The sequence below is a fragment of the Agelaius tricolor genome, unplaced genomic scaffold (assembly GCF_023055355.1).
Source record: "Agelaius tricolor isolate 1412-34295 unplaced genomic scaffold, bAgeTri1.0.p SCAF_6, whole genome shotgun sequence".
Lineage (NCBI taxonomy): Eukaryota > Metazoa > Chordata > Aves > Passeriformes > Icteridae > Agelaius > Agelaius tricolor.
The window spans coordinates 18,718,601-18,726,051 of record NW_027269266.1 but is presented as its reverse complement, the minus strand read 5'-3'; the positions used below and the strand labels follow the sequence as shown (position 1 = coordinate 18,726,051).

Below are 7,451 nucleotides of genomic sequence, written 5' to 3'. Positions count from 1 at the left end.
TTGCTCACCCTAGTTTGACTTGAAAGGGGCAGTCATTTCTACTTTTATCAGCCGGCCTCAAACTTGACCCCTCTCCCACCCAACTTATGGTAAACACCAAGGGATTGCAGGATCAGGATCATTAAGCAGTGCTGAATGGACAAGTCCTAAAGCAAAGCAGAGGGACAGTCAATTGTAGGCAGAATGCAGCAGATTTATATCCACTAGGTGAAAGAAAAATGACTCCTAAATGAGCTGGAGCAGCTGTGAAACTAGTCTGCCACAAGCAAGGATGAAGCATGGGAGTCTCAGAGAAGAGCCTCTTTGCTATCCAGCTCTAAAAGCAATTACCATAGATAAAAGCAAGTTCTTGGCAGGGCAGGCAAACTGACAGGGCTCAATTCTTAAACAGCAATCTGATCCCAGGGGACCTTCCAGATCACTTACAGACCTACCATCACAGCACCATTACTGAACTGAAAAAATGACAACAGAGGAGTGGGAGAGACTGTCCCTTCAAATAAACAGATCATGTCCAGAAAGAGAGGCAGTAAAGAGAAGATTCCAGTGTCAATTACTGTCCTCAACACACATGGTAGGGAAAGCAATACAGTCAGTGTTGGTAAGAGTAAGCTTCAGTTCTGCAAATCAGAAAGTAAAACCCTCAGGCATTTAAATTTTTAATTGAATCCCCTTTTGGTGTGCTAAATCTGATTTAGTGTGATTAGTGTTCAGTAGTTAATTTCACGGATCAGAACAATTGTTCCATAATCTCCCAAACATGATTCTGTAAGGCCTAAAGCTGTATTACATGTCTGCTGTAAGCACAAACTAATATAATTTTTAAATAAAATATGAAATAATTGAAATATATTACATTGTATGGAGAGGCAATTATTTGGTCTAGTGGTAGGCATTGATTTATTTAAAAAAAAAACAGAGATAAGCTCAAGGTTAAAGCGAGGAGTTAGAGGAAGACTGGAGAAAATACAATATCTTTCATTCTCTAAAAGAAAGTTTTGAACTATGTGTCTCATGAGCCATGACAGAGAGCAAAAACTGAGAAGATAGAGCAGAGCAAGAAGCTGGACAGTGAAGCATGGAAAGATGTATGCTTATTATTACTTAGAGAGACAGGTGAAAACAACAAGTAAGTGAACAAGCAGGAATAAAAGATCAAGAAGATGCAGTTAAAGCTGAAGTGGTAGCAAGTGGCCATCCTGCAAGAAGGGAAAATAAAGAAACCCTACTTCTGAAAAAAAACAGACAAATAACATAAGTTTACAAAAAGAAGCCCTCACAAATACAACTTTCAGTATGTGGATAGCTGGAGTCAGAACTATAAAAGTTTTACTCAACAGAGAAATGATTAAAAGCATTGTGTGCTAAGTCCTCTGCTGATGGTGCAGTTCCTTGGATCAGGCTACCTTAGTGCAAAGTGCAGGCAAGCAGGCATGCATGGGTGCATCATGTTTACCAGGGGTAACCCAGATAGCATTAGTGAGTACAAATACTTGAGCTTTCCTTGATCTAGCATTAACCAATTTCAGATCCATCTGTTCCACTTTGGATTGCAGCCTGAATGTCTCATGTTAACTTCATATGCTTCTAAATTGCCATCAGTTGTATCTTCTACTAAATAATGTTCATAATTCAATAACCATCTGGACAGAGCAAGGGCAGTGTTCTCACTAATTTCAAAAAGCTTACTTAGAGAGTGGGGAATAGAAGACCTGACCCCATGTCCCTAAATTCATTCCTAGGTTTAAAGAACACTACTTATAGCATCTTCCTGTGCCCAAATTAACAGTGAAACATTTAAACAAAATTAAAATGTTCTTTAAGCAAATAAACCAAAGGCTTGTAAGCTACATTTTATCTTTTGTTAAACATAAGCAGTCTTGTGACCTTCAGAGCCCTTTTCCTAAGCAATGGAAATTTGAGGCAAATAAAGAACAAATTGTGTTTCCAATAAAGAAATGGGAGGTAGGGAACTGATTTAAGGAGATAGGATTTGATCCAGTAAGTGAGTAGGAAAACAAAACAGTCTAGCCTCCTTTTATGGCTTACTTTGAGCCTGTAGAGCCATCTCCATTTCAATTCCCCTCATTAAGGAGTTTTCTCATTTTCAGCTTCTCTCATTAAAGACATAAAGTTTAAAAGGTGTCAAATAACTGGAAGAAATTGTGTTTGTACAGTGAATTGAAATCTAGCAGCCTCAAGTTTTGCCCTCAATTACATCCACATGAACATATTTGTAACTTTGGTACTAATTGCAAGTACAGATGGTATCAAAGTCATTTATCTGCAGCTCTTGGGATTTATCAAAAAAATGAAGGTAAAGTGGCAGGCTGAAGTGACAACTCTTGGTTTACTCATGCATGTTACCACTGATCAGCAGCAGAAATAAGCTTGAATTTTGTGATACTGAATGAAGTCATCCTAGCACTGAGCTAGAAACAAAAAGTAGCAGTTGTTTCAAAATTTCTTCCACAGAGTACTATAAATTGATGTTCAAATCAATAACAGGGAGTGAAACAGTAAAATTTAATCTAATTTTTTTCTGTTGAATTGTAAAAGAAGAATTAGAAAAGAGCTGGAAATGTTTATTTGGGAATCCTTTGCTGTTGACCAGCAGCCCTTATAAATGATGTAAATTGCCCCATCAGCCCTTCTTGCACTCTGTCAGTGAACCTTTTCTTTCCTCTGCTCCTTTTCCTTCCTCTCCTTCTTCTTTCCTCTACTGTGTCATCATCAACAGTAAGACACCTGCAGTTTAAGATTATATGTAACTTTAATCTGTCATTTTCTTTAAAAAGTCTGTGCAGTCACTTGTCATCTAGATCCAGAAACTTATCTTTGAAAAAATTATTCTTTGAAAAAAATTCTCTTAACACAGAAGGTGAACATGCACTTTTTGCTGAAAACACCTCAGAAGCTTACAGACTCCCAGGAATACTTGTCTGCATACTCCTCTCTCGGAAAAAAAAATTGTTTTCGGATCAAACAAAAGCTTGAAAATACTTACCTCCTAAAATATTAATCAACAAGTTAACAGGAGAGGTACCACCATACAAGCAGCTTAGAGTTTCTAGCCTAGTCAAAAGAAAAACAGATGAAGGTGCTGAGAGAATTGAATTCAATGGTATTCTGAAATAACATTAAGCTGAATTCTACAAACTTTCTTAATGATCAGCCTAGCTTGACTTTTTCTAAATACCCTCCACTAACTCAAGTAATAACTAAGAATGTAGGATTAAGTAAGTCTTTAGTCAAAGTCAACATTGCTCTCCTTTTTGCCTCCAGAGACATATTTACTTTTGCTGTTAATGAATAGCTTTGTGTTATTTCTATTTAAATATTATGTATTGCCTACTTCTTCCAATTTTTATTTGCTCCTTGGAGCATCTGCAATTTAACACTCAGACTGGTACCTACATCTTCAGGACATCAGAGTTTTTTTTTTTTAAAGCCACTGTCATCATTGAATAAAACTTAATCAATAAAACTCCATTTCCTAAACAAAAAAGTCATACCTGAAGCCCCTTCCAAACAGTCATGGTTGATTTTAAAACCCTACTTACCATACAATTCATGTCCTGCCTGCATAGAAGGAGTCCTGTCTGTCGTTCTGTCATTTAAGAGCAATAGGCACAAACCAAATTGACAACCAAATTATTCTTTCTAACCCTCTAAGTTCATGGAATCCCTTTGGAAAGAGCATGATCAATAAAGGGTTTCCCTGGAGGATTAATTTTTTTCTTACTTTACCCTTTTTGAATGAATTATCTCTGCAGTATTTTTTATGCTCTGGAGTTCTATTTATTCATCCTACCAACTTGTGGGCTATATTGTGCTTGTGTGCAAATGGTCCTCTCACTTCCCATTTCTCAACAGCATGTGCAAATGCTTATGTTTGCAATGGCCCTTGCACAAATAGTGCCTAAATTACATTCTGCCTCTGTTTCCTTTCTGTGCTTACTATCTTTCTGAAGAAGGAGTAAGAGTAATCTGGGGCCTTCAGTTGCTAACTTTTATTATGGCAAACTGGAATTTTCTGTCCTCAAGTCATACCAGAAGAAGAACTCATATACAGCATGATATTGAAGAAGTGCTTGTTTGTACCTGAAATTTTGTCTATGATTCTAATCTGACTGGTTTTCCAGTCACATTAGAATCATAGAACCATAGAATATTTGGATTGGAGAAGACCTCTAAGGTCGTTGAATACAGCCATTAACCCATCACTGCTGAGGCCACCACTACATCATGTCCCTGAGCAGCACATCTACATGTCTTCTACATACCTGCAGGGATGGTGACTCCACAACTTCCCTGGGCAGCCCAGCTGGCTTAATGAATGCTGTAGTGTTTTACTGTTACCACAGTCCCCCCCAAATGAGGCTTGTTTCAAAGAAGAAAAGTATTGTGTTTATAAGCTCATGCAAACCTTATAAATTGTTCTCTGAGTAAAACTAAAACATGACATGGCGTTTCTATATTCTGTATCACCTGAGAAATGGAGCCCTGGGCAGAAGATTTGAGTCTGGAAGAGATCACTCAGTCTCACAGACCCCTCTCCCTGGGGTCCCAGTGTAGTGGCTCAGCTGTTTCCACAGCTACCAGGTGGCAGTGCCTCTCACAACCACTCTGCTCTGGGAAAACCCACCTGTTTTTGGGATCTATGCACCCTCTGGGTATGGACCCTTGAGAGCACTTAGGTCACCCAGGGCTGATGCTGCAACTATTGGTCTGCCCTCTTCTTTAGTCACCTTTGGAAAGAGAAGAAATGCTACTGAAGCTCAGGCACTGCAAATATTTGGTCCTTATTTTGTGTCTACAGTTAAACAGTGGACAGAGTTTTCAACAGTGACCCAAACTGAAAAGGAACTTTGGCTTCAGTGCTCCTTCTGGTCATGCCACGATTGAGCTGGACAAAAGCACAGGCATGATTTAACCCTGACCAAACTGTAACTTCCACAAAAGATACTGACACCAAGCTTTGCTTTAGTGCAGACCTGGCAAAATAAAGAATACTTTCTCTTCTTGGTTTTGTTTTTTTATTTTTAAATAGTAAACTACTTCTCCTTGTTTCTGAGCTATGCAATATGGATATTTTAGCTTTTGATGTTACTGACAGTTGTCACTGCTGCTAGCATAGCTGAGAGGCTTTGGTGGGCAAGGGTGGTGGGCTGATTTCCCAATTTCATGAACTATTTAATCTGGCAACCAATTCAATATTTCTAGAAAGACCACAGCCTGGTTTTCAGATTTGGAAAAGTGGATACAAATGCCAGATACATTACACAAGGTTGTATATCACCTAAATTGTGAACCAAGTGTCATATGTATAGATTCTGCCAGCTGTTAGCTTGTTTTCACTGTTCACTATGCATTTGGTCTGAACAAGGCAGTCCCATTATTTCATGTTTACAAGCCTCTGTTTTGTAGCAGGTTGAAGTCAAGGACGTTAAAATTAAAAATATAGTATCTTACTTTGCTTTGGACATAGTGAAGATTGCTTTAAAGAGAAGCTCATTCTGCATGTGTAAAAATGCAGATTGAATATGGTTTTACCTTGTACCTACCCAAGTTTTAATACTGCTTGTATATTTTAAAACACAAAAGATGTAGAAGTGCAGGCCTTATGTAAAATTCATCACAAATCTTCAAAACAGGTTGGATATGACCAGTGACAAATGATGTTCCATAAAGCATTGCATGACTATTTTTAACATAGCTCTCATACATAATTTCTCCTGCACCGACTGTCCAAAATTAAGAACATGATGAAATACAAACCATTATAAATGACAGGCCTTCATATCTCCACTTAATCTTTGCAAGACCCCTATTCACTTGACTTCATATGAGAAGCAAATAAAAACAAGTGACGTGGACAACTGGAGCCATCCCAGCAGCTTATTAACTCCAGCCATCTATTTGTATTAATCACTACTGCATGTTCCTGGTGAGTGGATGCTAATTCAAAAGATCCCAAGCATTTCACTTGTGTCACTGTCTTCATCTTTACTTTCCCTCACTGGGCAGTAATTTCCCCTTAGCTGAGATCCCAAAGGTTGTGTCCTCCCCCGACCAATATCAGCAGTCATGGATTCCAACCCTCAGGTCTAGTATTCTCAAAATGCCTTTTCTTTTTTTTTTTTCTTTTTTTAAGCCAAAACTTCATTTCTCCATCACTTTCACAAAAGAACAACTTTCTTTTACCTCCTACCTCTCTGAAGTTGTTTACTTCAACACCCTCCTCATTTTTCATCCTCTACTTCCACTTTTGTCCTTCACTGTAGGATAGATGATAAACGGCCCATGCATCGGCATGCATTGGCTTTCATTCCCAGTCTTGCCCACTCACTTTCTGCATCACAGGATTATCTGGGATCTGAGGAAAAGCTAGGATCCATCTCCCCCAGGCCATATTAAAGGCAGGCACACAAGAATCCATTTGCAGGTATCATGCTGCAGTGCTGGCCCCAGCCTGTTATGAATGGGAACAAGGAAGAGTCAAAGTACAACACATAGCAATGAAAAGAGTAATAAGTTCTTCTCCCAGAAAAGCTTCCTGACTTCAGGTTACATGTCTCCACTATGCACTGGGTGACTTTGCTGCAGTTTTGGCTATGTATGAGGGCTAGAGAAGTTCTGTCCCCTGTGCCTTTGCTAGTCATGTTGCCAGCATATTTACCCTTCTATAAAATGGAATAGTATCCCCCTGGATGCTGTGAGCCTTAGGCAAATAAGACACTTCTGAGATCCTCAAAAGGAAAGGTAAAGGATTCTGAGGGTGAACTGTTCATCAAAAAATTTCTTTATTGAAAGGGTTAAAAAACATTGGAATGAACTGCCCGGGGAAGCAGCACAGTAAGTAGTGCCATGATTTGGTTGACATGGTTCAGTCAAAGGTTGGACTCGGTGATTTTGGTAGTCTTTTGCAGCCTTAATGATTCCATTATTCTATCTTGGTGTTAGCTGTGTTTTCATTTCATACTCTGGACCTGCATTTTCTTCCAGAATCAGTCATTGTCATCCTGCGTGTCGATACTTGGAAGTGCCTCTCCAACCATCCTATTTGCATTAAAGGGCAGATTAGAAAACAATGCCTTTTGCAAGCCCGAACTCCCACAGCCCCCTTCCCCCAAAATGACTCGGTGGATTCCAGCCTCCTCCCTGTGTAAACAGGGGGTAAGCACAGGGACGGGCAGGATGCTCATAGCCACCGACTTTCATTCCTACCAGGAGCCAAGGATGACACAAAGCACAGCTGCCCCTCACTCACGGGGGAATTCCTGGGGCCGGGGAGCGGGCAGGGAGCCGGGCGGGTCTCGGCAGGGAGGCAGAGGGGCAGCGCTCCGCTCCCGGCCGTTCTCCCGCCCACCCGTCGGGCACCCCGGCCTGCCCGGGCCCCGCCGCCCCCAGCCTGCTCCGCCACTCGCTCCCGTCCCCGGGAAGTCCCG

General features: G+C 40.3%; 1 long non-coding RNA gene across 1 annotated transcript; it reads right to left on the bottom strand.

Annotated features, from left to right (window-relative positions):
• Positions 1–6,789: 6,789 nt before the first annotated feature.
• On the bottom strand, positions 6,790–7,451 carry LOC139590935 (uncharacterized). Its single transcript, XR_011679471.1, has 2 exons — positions 7,231–7,451; positions 6,790–7,062 (listed from the first exon to the last, which is right to left on the bottom strand). It is a non-coding gene; the product is annotated as an uncharacterized lncRNA (long non-coding RNA).